The sequence below is a fragment of the Hordeum vulgare genome, chromosome 1H, assembly GCF_904849725.1.
Source record: "Hordeum vulgare subsp. vulgare chromosome 1H, MorexV3_pseudomolecules_assembly, whole genome shotgun sequence".
Taxonomy (NCBI): Eukaryota; Viridiplantae; Streptophyta; class Magnoliopsida; order Poales; family Poaceae; genus Hordeum; species Hordeum vulgare.
The window spans coordinates 112,653,681-112,669,368 of record NC_058518.1 but is presented as its reverse complement, the minus strand read 5'-3'; positions in this window follow the sequence as shown (position 1 = coordinate 112,669,368).

The window sequence follows — 15,688 nt, the reverse complement described above, 5'->3', positions numbered from 1 at the left end:
TTATGGCACTGACTCTGGTCTACATATTTGTCCAAAGAGGAGTTCATATGTGATTTGGAGACCCGTTTTACTGAAATAAAATATCTGATTAGGGGATCATGAGAATTGTTGACGTGATTGAGTCCAACTCTTAACATATCTGATATATTCGGCTAAGCCACGACTTTGGAGATTCATGAATCATGAGGGCTGTGAGGAGCCCCCTAGGAAGGTTCTAGAGGTGCTCGAGAGCCATTGGATCAAGGGTCCATTCATTGGAGGGCCATAGAGCACCACAGAGGCACATATAGTGAGAGAAAAAACCCTAATTTTGGTAGAGACACCAAGAGCCACGAATTTGCCTCTCCCTTGGGAGCCGCCAAGAAGGGGACAGGCTCCTCCACTGCAGCACCAAGACCAAGGAAGAAGGAGGGGCAAGGGGCCGCCGCCCATCGCCACCGCCCATCGCCGGTGCCGTGGCCTCCATTGCCTCCATCTCTTCGAGGCTGCACCTCTCCATTAACAAATCTCTCTTTCTCACCATGATAATGTGTGAGTAATCCTCCTTGGGGTTGAGGGTATGTACTAGTAGCTATGTATTAAATTTCTCTCTCTCCCGTGTTCTTGAGATGGCATGATCTTGATGTATTGCGAGCTTTTATTAATATAGATGAATCATATGGAGTTTTCCTCTCTCTATCTTCTTGTGATGAATTGAGTTTTTCCTTTTTACGTTTTCTTACCGAATTGAGTCTTTAAGGATTTGAGAACACTTGATGTATGTATTACGATGGGATATCTGTGGTGACAATGGGATGTTCTATTGATCCACTTGATGTATGTTTTGGTGACCAACTTGTGGGTTCCGTGACCTTGGGAATGTATGCATAGGGGTTGGCAGATGTTTTCGTCTTGACTTCCCGGTAGAAACATTGGGGCACTCTTTGAATTTCTTTGTGTTGGATTGAACATGATGAATCTGCAATTTTGTGATGCATATCGTATAATCATGCCCATGGGTACTTGTGGTGACATTGGAGTATCTAGGTGACATTAGGGTTTTGGGTTATGTGTATCTTAAGGTGTTATTTTAGTACGAACTCTAGGGATGTTCATGACACTTATAGGGATACACCTAGGCCTTGTTTATAAGCATTCCAATACCATTTGTGCTCACTTTTATCATTAGTTACCTTGCTGTTTTTATATTTTCAGATTACAAAAACCTATGTCTACCATCCATATTACACTTGTATCACCATCTCTTCGCCGAACTAGTGCACCTATACATTTACCATCGTATTGGGTGTGTTGGGGACACAAGAGACTCTTTGTTATTTGATTGCAGGGTTGCTTGAGTGAGACCATCTTCATCCTACGCGTCCCACGGATTGATAAACCTTAGTTCATCCACTGGAGGGAAACTTGCCATTGTCCTACAAAACTCTGCGCTTGGAGGCCCAACACGAGTCTACAAGAAGAAGGTTGTGTAGTAGACATCAAGCAATAAGGTTGCCAGAAGTATTGGGATCACACATCGGAGGTCACTTGTCGGTATTCCGGTTAGAAACAACACGGGGACCAAGAAATGAATGGTGATGGCGAGAAGTATCACTATATCAAGAATTATTAAGAGGTGCAACAATTCTCACAATATTCTTGACATAAAAGATGGTAATACTCCAAGATAGAAGATACCATAAGATGGATAGCAAGGAACTCAAGGGATAACTCAAAACATGAACACGTTTGTGTTGGAGGGAAGGCGATAAGGTTTTCCATGATAACACATATCATCGAGGGGCAAGGATGGTAATTCTCATCATGATTTTTTATTGACATCCTCGAAGAGCTCAAAATGCTGATGATGATCACGACACATTTGCCGAGAAGTTTCATCAAGATTTAGTCTCTCATTGATGACATCAAGCAAAGGAATGGTGAAGCGGAAGGTCGTCGGAACCACACATTAGAGTGCTAGCTCAAGATAACCAACATGACGTTGAAAGCTCGATGCAAGCTTAGTGCAGTGTTGGAATTAGGTTCTAGGATTGTAGGACACAGATAGCATGGCCAAGCTCTAGCATGACGATGATGATGTAGTGTAACAGCTTGGAATGACATGATCGAGTACAAACTCATAAGCAAACAAGATTACTAAGAGTTATTAAATTGCAATGCAAACTCAATTCAGCTATCTGTGTCCTTGAGTGTCTAACCAGTCAGAACACAAGGAAACTGGAATCAGCGAAATACCACAGTTGATGAGGAGATCATAAGAAGTTATATAGCTCCATGATATTCTCGAGATACCACGGATAATACTCGGAGGTATATTGGAATAGAGGTTAGACTAATGTATTTATATGTAGAAGACAAGCACCTTAACTTGTCTGAGAATGAAAACAAAGTAGAATAACATTGCCAAAACCACGATTGCAAAGGACAAGATCACAAATAGCACATGAAATTATACCAAGGGAATTTTATTGTTACAAGAAGCTTCCATGATAAGATCAACATTGTTTCCATGGGCATAAACACAAGGTTCAAGGTCCACTCCCACTTCATCAATGCATCACCTGCCATTTACTCCTCGCTTTCGATGAAGTCACCGCACAAGTATGGCACATCGTCGTTCTTCTGGGCACAGAAGTGGAAAAAGAGCGAGAACAAGGCCAGAAGCCCAAGTACCCCTCGCAGAGGGTAGCGAGGCACGCGAGATACAACACCGTGTTCGGTACCAGATGATGCATGTGGAACCCGAAGAAATCTAAGAACTGTCACAGGAAGCGGGTCGCCGGCAGCCCTAAGCCGATGGTGAAGTGCGTGCCGGACATGATGCGCTCTCTGTCGCGAGGCTCCACTGATAGGATCCTCTGCGTCTGCCAGAGGAACTCGATGTGGTTGTCGGTTGTCATGGAGCCCTCCCACGAGGCGGCGGGTGGCGCAGCCATCTCGACATTCGCCAGCGACGGGGCGGAAAAGAAAAAGCTAGAGACGTCGGTCCCCAACGGGTCGACCGTGGGAGAGAACTGCACGCGCAAGGAGGTAGGGACGGAGGCAGCGAGTGCTATAGGTGTGAGGAGGGAGGAACAACTACGACGGGCGTTGCACAAGTGAGGAGGAACAGAAAACGATGGCAGACTCAGAAGCATCGCGAGGGCGAGATGGAGGCGAGAAGCGGGAAGGCAACGGTAGCCTCGACCTCCCCTCCCCCTTTTTAAAGCCCGGGGAGAAGAAGGGGCGTGGAATCAGTCACGCCCACGCCCCCCTCTATCCCATGATACTTGCGTGCATTAATAGCGTGGGACACCCCAACCGGCAGCCCGCGACCACAAAGGATCCCGTCCACGTGCCGAGGCCTGTGAGGCTAGGCGTAAGGCGAGGTCACATTGCGCGCGTGTTGTGGGCCCAACGCTCACTACCGGGCCACACGTGGCACGCGCTGGCTGGCACCAAGCCTCAAGGGTTTGCGCGGGCCCCCAGGCGCCACAGCGTCCGACTAGCCCTCAGCCGGCTGCCACCCCACACGCCACAACGTCCAACTGGCCCTTGGTCGGCCGCCTCCCTAGCCGGCCGGTGGTCAGACATCCTGCCCGCAAGTTTCAACGGGCGCATCAACTCCAGCAACGATCAATCTCGAGGGGTGGGGGGAAACCGCTGCCCCCCTCGCCCGGAGGCCTCGGGACCCCAACGGTTTCGTGGGCTACTAATGGGGTAATGGCCCCTGGGTGTACCAAAGCGTAGGAAACCCTTCTCCAAGACATTTGGGGGTTGAAAGCACAATTGCTCCCTAGGGTGGTTTTTATAATTGATCACAACATATGCATCATTGGACTAATATGTTTTCCAAGTATATGTCACACCCTGTTTTCACCCCATGTTTTCTGTGTTGCAAAAATCAGAGCTTGTTAAAACTTTTTCAAATAATGTTGTGAGTGCAATGTCAGCCCTTGTTTGAGTGTATGCTTGCTTGTTTGATGACTCAAACCCATGAAAACTTATTATTTTGCTCTCTTCAAAAACCCTTTTTCCTTTATATCAAGATCACCTTCATCGTGTTGGGATACACTACTAGCTCATGAAGCCAAGTGGCACTTCCAACCAAAGTTGATGATCTGATCCAAATATTATTTTCATTCATTAAAAACATTAATTGGTGATTTAAAATATTATTTTGCTATTTTATATCTATGTCCATTTCTAAGGCCAGTAATGATATTCCCACAAGGAAAATTACATTCTTGCCTTAGAAAATTCTGAGTAAATTCATGGAAGCTCAGAAGGACATATATTTTCCATGTATAAGATTTTCAACCCTATTTCATATTAATATTATTTGAGTAAAACCCTGAAAACCATTTCTGTCTGCTTTAGCTTTTTGAGATGTTTCCAAACGAAATTATCTCAGTAAATTCCCATAAAATTTCAGGAGCCCTCCCAAACCATATTAGGTGCTCACCTAAAATCTCACATTGATCCAAGGTGGGGAAGTGCACTTATAGAGCCCAAAACCCTCTTTGTCCAGAGAAGAGTTGGAACAACTCTACATTGCAAAGTTTCTCCAATGGAGCTGAAACTTTGCAGAGGTGTTTAACACCCCAAATGAGGACTTCACACCAAAGATGGGATTTGTGAGACTCTGTTTGGCCACACTTCCTTTGAAAAGGACAGTATTGGTCATTTTGAGACATTTTCAAGTTTGCAAAGCCAAACTTGTTCAATGGAGCTCAGATTTGGTGGATCCCCATGTTTTTACCCCAAGACCAAACCTATTAAGTTTCATTTATAGTGATGGAGTGGAAGCACCCCAAGTCACTGTCGAACACCTATTGACAGGAAGGTAAAAACCCTCCTAGCCACTGTTTTACCCAATGTCAAGGCCCCAAACTTGGTGGGTTAGAGCACAAGACCACCCTGAACACCCAGTCAATCAGCCCCTCCCCAACTCCAAGCTCAAGTGACAAGAACTCCAATTTGAGCTGTAGGGCAGTACTGGCAACAATAGTGTTCCTTGCTCCCTTGACCAGCTCGAGCTCCCACTAAACCACAACGGCTAGGCACACTCCCAGCAACACTCAGGACATGGAGGACACGTCCCAAGTGCCCCAAAGTGAGCCAGCAAGCCGTGGCATGCCAAAATTGCGCTCTGGGCGCGCTGCAGAGAGCCACCCGCAAGGGGCCGACGCTCCGGCCGGTCCCAGCCTCCCCAGTTATGTCCAAGCGCTCCCCCGACAACCATTCAGTGCAAAGCTACCCCTGGGACCCTCTCCCCCTCGCGCAAGAGCTCAGGCGACGCGTGCCCGTGCGCGCCCGGCGCGGCCGAGCATGCACGGTCGCTGCAGCTCGTCCCCACTCACTTTCCCTCTGCGACCGTTGCACCCGGAGGCCCTAAACCACGTCCCGAACCCGTGGTTTCTTGGCCAGCACCTCACTGTGCTTGCACGCGTGCCACGGTGAGTCACCGGCGCGCCCGAGTCGGGTCACCGTCGTTGGCCTATAAATAGCTCCCCCGGCTCTCCAGCACCCTCCAAACAGCTTCAGCACAACAAGTAGACACTCCCTAGCCGCCCAATCGAGCTCGCAGAACCCCGGTGCTCGAGATCGACCGAGGCCCCTCCGCCTCGGAGCTCCGGTCGATCTCCGGCTAAAAGTCGGCTCCTGCGCTGCCCGATCTCTCATTACAGTCCCCTTGACACCAGGAACGTTTCCCCTAACTCTCCCGAGCGAATCCATACCCCTAGCCCCTAGTTCAACACCAACCCGAAACCCTTCCGCCACGAGCACCTCGTCACCGGCGACCCAGACCACCTCTGGTCACGTCCCGACCACGAGCAGGTATGCGGAGGCACGAGGAACCCGTTCCCGTTCCTAGCTAGGCCTGAGGACAACGGCAGCCTCGCCGGCGTCCATCTCCACCTCTCTGGCTGGAGGTAGGAGAAGGACCCGACAGGTGGAGCCCACCTGTCGGTGTCCTGGGGAAGCCAGCACGCGCAGCCGCTCACGCTGACCCCAGGGGCCCGCAGGTCAGGTTTGAACCTCGCCCGCGCGCGCCTGGTGGCCAGGCCTGCTGGCTGGGCCGACTGGTTCCAACCCCCTGGCCTTTTTCTTTTGTTTTAATCCAACAAACTAAATGATTTTTATAAAAAGATTTTGCGAGTAGAAAAATATAATTCTTCCACCAGTAATTTTCTAAAAATGAGTAGTGTTTGATTCTGTAATAGTTGACATTTATCAAAAACAGAAACTATTTTGGTATAATAAAATGATATTAAAAAGCACTTGTTTGCTTGTGTTTGCTTTTAAACAAATATGCTTAGCTAATAAAACAATAGGAAACATTTTTCAAAATAATATCCTGAATTTATTCAAGCCTTGCAACATTTTAAAAAGCACTTTGTGATCTGTTTTAGTGAGAGCTAGTATTTATTTATTCCTTTCTTGACGGTAGAGTTACCGAGTGACGGAGGATCCGGAGCGGAAGACCTCGAAGACCCCGGATACCTAGCTGACCAAGGCAAGCAGCCCTTTTGCCATGACTTAAGTAAATAAAATGATGCATGCTAGAATAGCAAGTATTTTTCCGTTGCATGTGATCAGGATGCCGGTTCATCATTGATGTGATGGTACCGAAGGCTTCTTCGAAGCACTTGCATGTTGATAATGATATTCACATGGCTCCTCGGAGCACAAACATGATGAGCTGACCCTACCATCTACGAGGACCATGCTACTGTCATGTTGACTAGTAAAGTAGAATCACTGCATTAAGCTTGACCCTACCCCGTGAGGGTCATGTTATCACCATGTTGACAAGTAATGTTAAGGCATATTATCTCAAGCATAATATTAAGTTAAATAAAGAGTTTATGAAAACCCCGTCTAGTGCCACTAATGCCCGAGGGTGATGATGAGTTGGTGATCACTTTTGATGAAGTGATGCACCGGTGATTTTGGTGTGAGTATGGTTTCGGAAATGGATTAGATTTATGATGTGTCGACCGTCCCAACCTTACCAGTACGACCACGATACCCCTTTATGGGACGGGGCTTTGTTGATTTCTCTGGCCGGTACTAGCAAAGAGCCACATTACTAGTGGCGGGAGTGATCGGTGTCACTCTCGTGATGGGGTCGTGCCAGGTAGGACGACTATGCCATTATTATGAGTTCCAGGCACACCGTTGGTCCCTGCATGGTTGATACAGTCCAGAGTCGGTGCTCGTAAGACGTACAACATGTGGGCTGTGTACCAATCGAGTGGATCTCTTTGCCTAGTATCGTCAGGGGAAAGATGATGATCGGGTACTTACCTCGGGTATATGTGATATACCGCGAGTCGTGGATGACACGGAAGTTTCCCGTTTCTCGTGGGTCCGGCGTACTACCTCTGCAGAGTGTAAACTATACGAATAGCCGTGTCCACGGTCAAGGACAGTTGGGTGGTGCTGCTTAAACTACGTCCTGTGTTTCCGCATAAACCAATTGTGTGTGCGTGGTGTTGAAAAGGTGTTGTTATGATAATCACCATAATATAATCAAGTTCGGTGACTTGACATATAGTGTAAACCCGGATAGTTTAGCCCTCATTAATACATTGAGGTTATGAGAAGTCCGATGACTTGGCATATAGTATGAACCCGGTGTGTTCAACCTGTTCTCCAAAAGTAATTCTTTAACTTGTTGCACATACTTGATCATACCACCACATTGCATTCCACTAAAGATAACTGTTACTGTTATTCCTTACCATATGCATATCATGGGTTGTTTGCGAGTACATTCAAAGTACTCATTGGCTTTCCACTGGTTATGTTATTGATCAGACATGGAAGGACCGGAGTTTGGCGTTGAGTACGCCGTCGGAGACGGACCTGCTATCTAGGACGCTTCCAAGTCAGAATGCCTGTCGGTGTAGGCTTGATGGCATGGGCACCGCTTATTCCTTACGAGTTTCCGCTTCTCGATGTATCCCTTTAATTTGGCTTTAGGCCTTGCTCTTGAACCCGACCTTCTGGTCATTTGATGTAATAATTCGGTACTTGGATGTAAGACTCTATTATTCAGTATCTGTGTTCAGTGAACATTGATCCTTGGGGTCACTGCACACGGCGAACTCGACTTGCTAGTCGGGGTCCCCACAGAACTGGTATCAGAGCCATCCTGACTATAGGAAGCCTTAGATAGCATGGACGTTAACCAAGAACGTTAGAACGCCAGCCTTGCACAAGACTCTTGCACATACAACCTCCTGACTTCTCTCCTATGCCTTCTAGATGGCTGCCGTACCTAAGACGCTTCTGGAGACCGACTTTCTACTACTTCTGGTGGATTGTCTCGAGAAGTGCCACGTACGACGCACGCCCATCTTCCTCTACCACGAGCACTGGGTCAACGCCGACACCAAGGAATATCACGTGGACGTGATAGTGAAGGCTAATGACTCCCCGTCTAGTTGGTTCTTCAAAGGACCACAGATGGGAGAACTGATGTTGGCAGTGGAGACGACTGCACGAGAGGCGCTCGTGCAACTCCGCAGCATCCTCCCTGAGATGGCTAATGAGCCTGTCACTCGTCATCTACCTTTCATTAAGAAAGGAGTGGATGACAGTTGGACACTCACCCCAGCAACGGGGGATGGGATGCCACTAAGGTTTCAGACCTACTTCAGTCTCTCGTCAGACACCCTAACACACTTCCTGGTTAAGGAATCAGTCAAGCTTCGCTAAGAGCTGCACCTAATCAAAGGCCTACTCCACACTGAGAAGATGCAGAACCGCAAAGTGAAGAAAGCAGGCGCACCTGAAGGGAGGGCAGCTGTTGCCACTAGGGGTGGTGTGTTACCCATCCAGGTAGTCCCTCTTCGAAGTCGCCGCCTGATAGCGGAAGAGTACACTGAGATCTTCGCCGCCTTGCCCAAGAGATGCCGAGATGTGCGGATTCTTTCTTCCACTCCTATAAAGGAAGAGGATGTTGATGAAGATGAGGATCCTGTTGAGTCCGCCTTTGAGACCGAGCAGTCCGCCGCGTCGGTTTTAGCGTAGGCAATTCGGAGTACCCCAAGTATAGGGTATCCATGTATCCGTTTTTAATTTGCATATGTGTGCTTGATGTAAGTTACCTATTGCCTTGGGCAGCCTGTAAGTGACTACGTCACCTAGTTGTCATGGATGCAATTTCCAGTTTGTCAAAAACTTTGGTTTTAAAGACTTGGCACATGCACATATTGGACCCCCTCTTACTAGGAGCAAATCCTTGTACTCTCGAGCAAGGTGGCATTTTGACCTGTCTGTTTCTATGACAGGATGGTGAACGCAACCCGCAACAGCACCTTTGGCAACCCCGGCGCCGGCTCCTCAGGGACGCCGTAGGGAACCGAAGGAGAAGCTCACGCTGGAGGTCACCACGAGCAGCCTAGAGACCTTCTGCCACCACCTCCTCCTGAGAACTTGACGATGGCTCGCTTCCTTCAAGCTCTTCGGGAGGAGCGTCAAGCCAGCAATGCCGCTATCCAGGAGCTGACTCAGGTCCTGGTGGACAAACCGCCGCGGAATGAGTATTGCGGTGGTGCTCTACTCTTTCTGAGTTCATGCGGACTACGCCCCCCATATTCACGGAGTCGACTGAACCCCTGGACGCTGATGACTGGATTCGCACCATTGAAGACCTCCTTGCGCTGGTCAAGTGCACCGATGATCATGAGAAGGTCCTTTATGCTTCTCACTGTCTCGGAGGCACTGCCAGGGCATGGTGGGATGGGTTCCAGATCATGCGGGCAGGGCAAGTCATCACGTGGGATATGTTCAAGGAAGGATTTCGCGCGGCTCACATTCCACCTGGACTGATGACCATTAAGAAGCAGGAATTCTGAACCTTGAGGCAGGGCAGTGGAACTGTTAAGGAGTACCTGCAAAAGTTTAATCTCTTGTCGAGGTACGCGCCTGAAGATGTTAACACTGAGGCCGCTAAGGTGGAATGCTTCATGGAAGGGTTACAGCAGTCCCTGCAATACCAGCTGGTGGTTTGCGACTGCCAGACTTTCAGCGAGTTGGTTAACAAAGCGCTTATGCTGGAAGACAAGCGTCGTGCAATGGACGACACCCGCAAGCGCAAACTGATAGGCAGTGGAGGACCCGGTAACGCAAGACCAAGACCATGGCAGTTAGCACCTGCAAGATCCAACTTTCAGCAGCAACAGTACAAGTACCCGGTGTTCCGCCAGAATTATCAGCCTCAGCAGCAAGTCAAGCCAGTAGTCAAACCACCGAACAACGGTGGAGTCAAGACCAACCCTCCGGGGCAAGTCACCTGCTTTGGGTGTGGTCAGACTGGGCACTATTCCAGGCAGTGCCCCAACAAGAAGCCCGATGCACCGCGTCCCAATGCACCCAACCCCGGTCAAGGTGCACCAGGGAGGAACCAGGCCCCCCGCAACCCACAGTTCAATGGTAGGGGCCGGATCAATCACATCACTGCAGAAGAAGCACAGGAAGACCCGGGCTGCATTCTGGGTACGTTCCTTGTCAACTCAACTCCAGCAACAGTGTTGTTTGATTGTGGTGCCCCGCATTCTTTTGTTACTCAAGGGTTTGCGGAAAAATGCGGTTTAAAACCCACTTTACTCCGTGGGCAGATGGCAATCCAAACCCCGGGAGCATTATTAAGGACCAACCTAGGGTGTAGAAGGGTCGAGATAGTTATCAATGGGACGAGTTTCTTGGCAGACCTCATTGTGCTTAAATCGCAAGGTGTAGAAGTAATCCTCGGTATGGATTGGTTGGCCAAGCACCAGAGTCTTTTGGACTGTGCCAACAGGGCCATCACCATGATAAGCAACCAAGGGGTCAAGGTCAAGTTCGTCTCCGAGCCAGTATCGGCTCACGCACCTCGAGTCAACAGTCTCTCCGAGGTAGAGCTTGATCGAGTGCCTATAGTCTACGAATACCCGGACGTCTTTCCTGACGAGCTACCCGGAATGCCTCCTGACCGAGACATTGAGTTCATCATTGAGCTCATGCCCGGATCGAGGCCTATTTATAAAAATCCTTACAGGATGGGTTCCGAGGAGTTGGCAGAGCTGAAGAAGCAGCTGGATGAGCAACTTAGGAAAGGGTTCATTCGTCCGACTGCGTCACCTTGAGGATCACCTGTTCTATTTGTTTCAAAGAAGGATGGTACCATTCGACTCTGCGTCGACTACCGTTCCCTTAATGAAGTCACAATTAAGAACAAGTACCCGCTCCCCAAGATCGAAGACCTGTTTGACCAGTTAAACGGGGCCAGGGTATTTTCCAAGATCGATCTCCGATCGGGATAGTACCAGTTGAAGATCCGACCCGAAGATATACCCAAGACTGCATTTGTGACCCGGTACGGTCTATATGAATGCACGGTCATGCCCTTCGGTTTGACAAATGCCCCAGCCTACTTCATGTACCTCATGAACAAGGTCTTCATGGAATATTTGGACAAGTTTGTCGTCGTGTTCATCGATGACATACTAATCTTCTCCAAGTCCGAAGAAGAGCATGAGCAACACCTGAGGCTAGTTCTGGGAAAGCTTCGAGAGCACCAACTTTATGCCAAATTCAGCAAGTGTCAGTTCTGGCTGAACGAAGTTGGATTTCTGGGTCATACCCTGACGGCACGCGGTTTGGCCGTAGATCAGTCCAAGATTACTACAGTGACCAACTGGGAATCACCCAAGGACGTGAAGTATGTCAGGAGTTTCCTCGGGCTCGCGGGATACTACCACAAGTTTGTTGAAGGATTCTCCAGCATCGCTCGACCTATGACTCAGCTCTTGAAGAAAGGCCGGAAGTTCGAGTCGACACCAGCGTGTGAAGCAAGCTTCCAGGAGTTGAAGAAGAGGCTAACTACCGCCCCGGTATTGGCTACTCCGGACATCAACAAGGAATTTGTGATATGTTGTGATGCCTCGGGAACCGGGCTCGGTGGAGTCCTGATGCAAGATGTCAGGGTCGTGGCGTACTTGCCACGGCAACTGCGACCGCATGAGGAGAACTACGCCACCCATGATCTCGAGCTAGCAGCTGTAGTGCATGCGCTGAAGACGTGGCGACATTACCTTCTGGGAAAGTGATGCGAGATATATACAGACCACAAGAGTCTGAAATATATCTTCACCCAGAGGGAGCTGAATATGAGACAACGGAGATGGCTTGAGTTAATCAAGGATTACGACCTCAGCATTCAGTACCATCCTGGCAAGGCGAACGTGGTAGCCGATTCCTTGAGCCGGAAGGCAGGCTCCTTGAACGTCACGCTCAAGGAAAGGTTACCCGCCTTGTGTGAAGAGATGGAGGGCTTAGGACTTGAGATAGTCGAACCAGGGTATCTGGCCAACCTCGAAGTCAAGCCTACTCTGGCAGACGACATCAAGAAGGGCCAGAAGGGGCACAAGAGTATCGAAGGCCTCAAGAGGAAGGTGCTAGAAGGCAAAGCCCCAGGATTCTCAATTGATGAGCAAGGAGTACTGTGGTACGGGAAGCGCTTATGCGTACCCAACAAGGCCGAACTTAAGGACTTGATCCTGCAAGAGGCATATGACACATCGTACTCGATCCATCTAGGTGGTACCAAGACGTACCAAGACATCCGAGAACGATTCTGGTGGCATGGCATGAACAGGGAAATTGGCTCCTATGTCGCTAAATGCGATGTATGCCAGCGGGTCAAGGCTGAACACCAGTGACCCGCTGGATTACTACAACCTCTTCAAGTGCCGGAATGGAAGTGGGATATAGTCGGCATGGACTTCATCACCGGGTTGCCCCGGTCGAATAAGGGACATAACTCCATTTGGGTCATAGTTGATCATTTGACCAAGGTGGCCCATTTCATCCCCGTTAACACCACTTACGATGGCAGCCAGCTGGCCAGTCTGTACATTCATCGAGTGGTGAGTCTCCATGGAGTTCCCAAAGAGATCGTGTCCGACCGCGGCACGCAGTTCACCTCAAGATTCTGGAAGAAGTTTCAAGAAGCTCTCGGAACCAAACTCTCCTTCAGTACGGCTTTCCACCCGCAAACGGGCGGACAGACCGAGAGGGTAAACAAGATACTTGAGTACATGCTCCGCGCTTATGTTTTGGCCCATGGTGCCAAGTGGGAAGACTGCCTACCCTTTGCTGAGTTCTCATACAACAACAGCTACCAGTCCAGTCTTCAGATGGCCCCATTCGAAGCATTATATGGGCGGAAATGCCGCACCCCGCTCAATTGGTCCGAAACCGGTGAAGGATTAGTTTTCGGACCAGAAGCACTGCAGGAAGCAGGGGACAAGGTTCAGCTTGTCCGAGAGAACTTGGAGGCAGCTAAGTCAAGGCAGAAGAGCTATGCAGACCCTCGCCACAGAAACGTGGAGTTTGTTCTCGGAGACCAGGTGTACTTGCGAGTCACGCCTCTCAAGGGGACCAAGCGTTTCCACGTCAAGGGGAAGCTAGCTCCAAGGTTCATTGGACCCTTCAAGATCACGGCAAGGCGCGGGGAAGTAGCTTATCAGTTGGATCTACCTCCTGAACTTTCGGGTGTGCACAACGTGTTCCACGTGTCACAGCTCCGGAAGTGTTTGCAAGTGCCAAACCGTCATGATCTTTACAAGGACATTGATCATCAAGTTATTGACCTTCAACCGGACCTTACCTACCGCGAGAGACCGATCCGCATTTTGGATGAAGCCGAGCGTTGCACCAGAAGCCGCACCATCAAGTTTTTCAAGGTTCAGTGGAGACACCATACCGAAGCAGAAGCCACATGGGAACGTGAAGACTATCTTCGATCAGAATTTCCCGAGCTGTTTAACGCTTAGCTTAGGAATCTCGGGGACGAGATTCTTGTAAGGGGGATAGGTCTGTCACACCCTCTTTTTCACCCCAAGTTTTCCGTGTTGCAAAAATCAGAGCTTGTTAAAACTTTTTCAAATAATGTTGTGAGTGCAATGTCAGCTCTTGTTTGAGTGTATGCTTGCTTGTTTGATGACTCAAACCCATGAAAACTTATTATTTTGCTCTCTTCAAAAACCATTTTTCCTTTATATCAAGATCACCTTCATCATGTTGGGATACACTACTAGCTCATGAAGCCAAGTGGCACTTCCAACCAAAGTTGGTGATCTGATCCAAATATTATTTTCATTCATTAAAAACATTAATTGGTGATTTAAAATATTATTTTGCTATTTTATATCTATGTCCATTTCTAAGGCCAGTAATGATATTCCCACAAGGAAAATTACTTTCTTGCCTTAGAAAATTCTGAGTAAATTCATGGAAGCTCAGAAGGACATATATTTTCCATGTATAAGATTTTCAACCCTATTTTATATTAATATTATTTGAGTAAAACCCTGAAAACCATTTCTGTCTGTTTTAGCTTTTTGAGATGTTTCCAAACGAAATTATCTCAGTAAATTCCCATAAAATTTCAGGAGCCCTCCCAAACCATATTAGGTGTTCACCTAAAATCTCACCTTGATCCAAGGTGGGGAAGTGCACTTATAGAGCCCAAAACCCTCTCTGTCCAGAGAAGAGTTGGAACAACTCTACATTGCAAAGTTTCTCCAATGGAGCTGAAAATTTGGAGAGGTGTTTAACACCCCAAATGAGGACTCCACACCAAAGATGGGATTTGTGAGACTCTGTTTGGCCACACTTCCTTTGAAAAGTACAGTACTGGACATTTTGAGACATTTTCAAGTTTGCAAAGCCAAACTTGTTCAATGGAGCTCAGATTTGGTGGAACCCCGTGTTTTTACCCCAAGACCAAACCTGTTAAGTTTCATTTACAGTGATGGAGTGGAAGCACCCCAAGTCACTGTCGAACACCTACTAACAGGAAGGTAAAAACCCTCCTAGCCACTGTTTTACCCAATGTCAAGGCCCCAAACTTGGTGGGTTAGAGCACCAGAACACCCTGAACACCCAGTCAATCAGACCCTCCCCAACTCCAAGCACAAGTGACAAGAACTCCAATTTGAGCTGTAGGGCAGTACTGGCAACACTAGTGTTCCTTGCTCCCTTGACCAGCTCGAGCTCCCACTAAACCACAACGGCTACGAACACTCCCAGCAACACTCAGGACAGAGAGGACACATCCCAAGTGCCCTAGAGCAAGCCAGCATGTCGTGGCATGCCAAAACTGCGCTCTGGGCGCGCTGCAGAGAGCCACCCGCAAGGGGTTGACGCTCCGACCGGTCCCAGCTTCCCCAGTTATGTCCAAGCGCTTCCCCGACAACCATTCAGTGCAAAGCTACCCCGGTGACCCTCTCCCCCTCACGCAATATCTCAGGCGGCGCGTGCCCGTGCGCGCCCGACGCGGCCGAGCATGCACGATCGCTGCAGCTCGTCCCCACTCACTTTCCCTCTGCGGTCGTTGCACCAAGAGGCCCTAAACCACGTCCCGAACCCGTGGTTTCGCGGCCAGCACCTCACTGTGCTTGCACGCGTGCCATGGTGAGTCACCGGCACGCCCGAGTCGGGTCACCGTCGTTGGCCTATAGATAGGTCCCCCTGGCACTCCAGCACCCTCTAAGCAACTTCAGCACAACGAGTAGACACTCCCTAGCCGCCCAATCGAGCTCGCAGAGCCCCGGTGCTCGAGATCGACCGAGGCCCCTCCGCCTCGGAGCTCCGGTCGATCTCCGGCTACACGTCGGCTCCTGCGCTGCCTGGCCTCTCATTACACTCC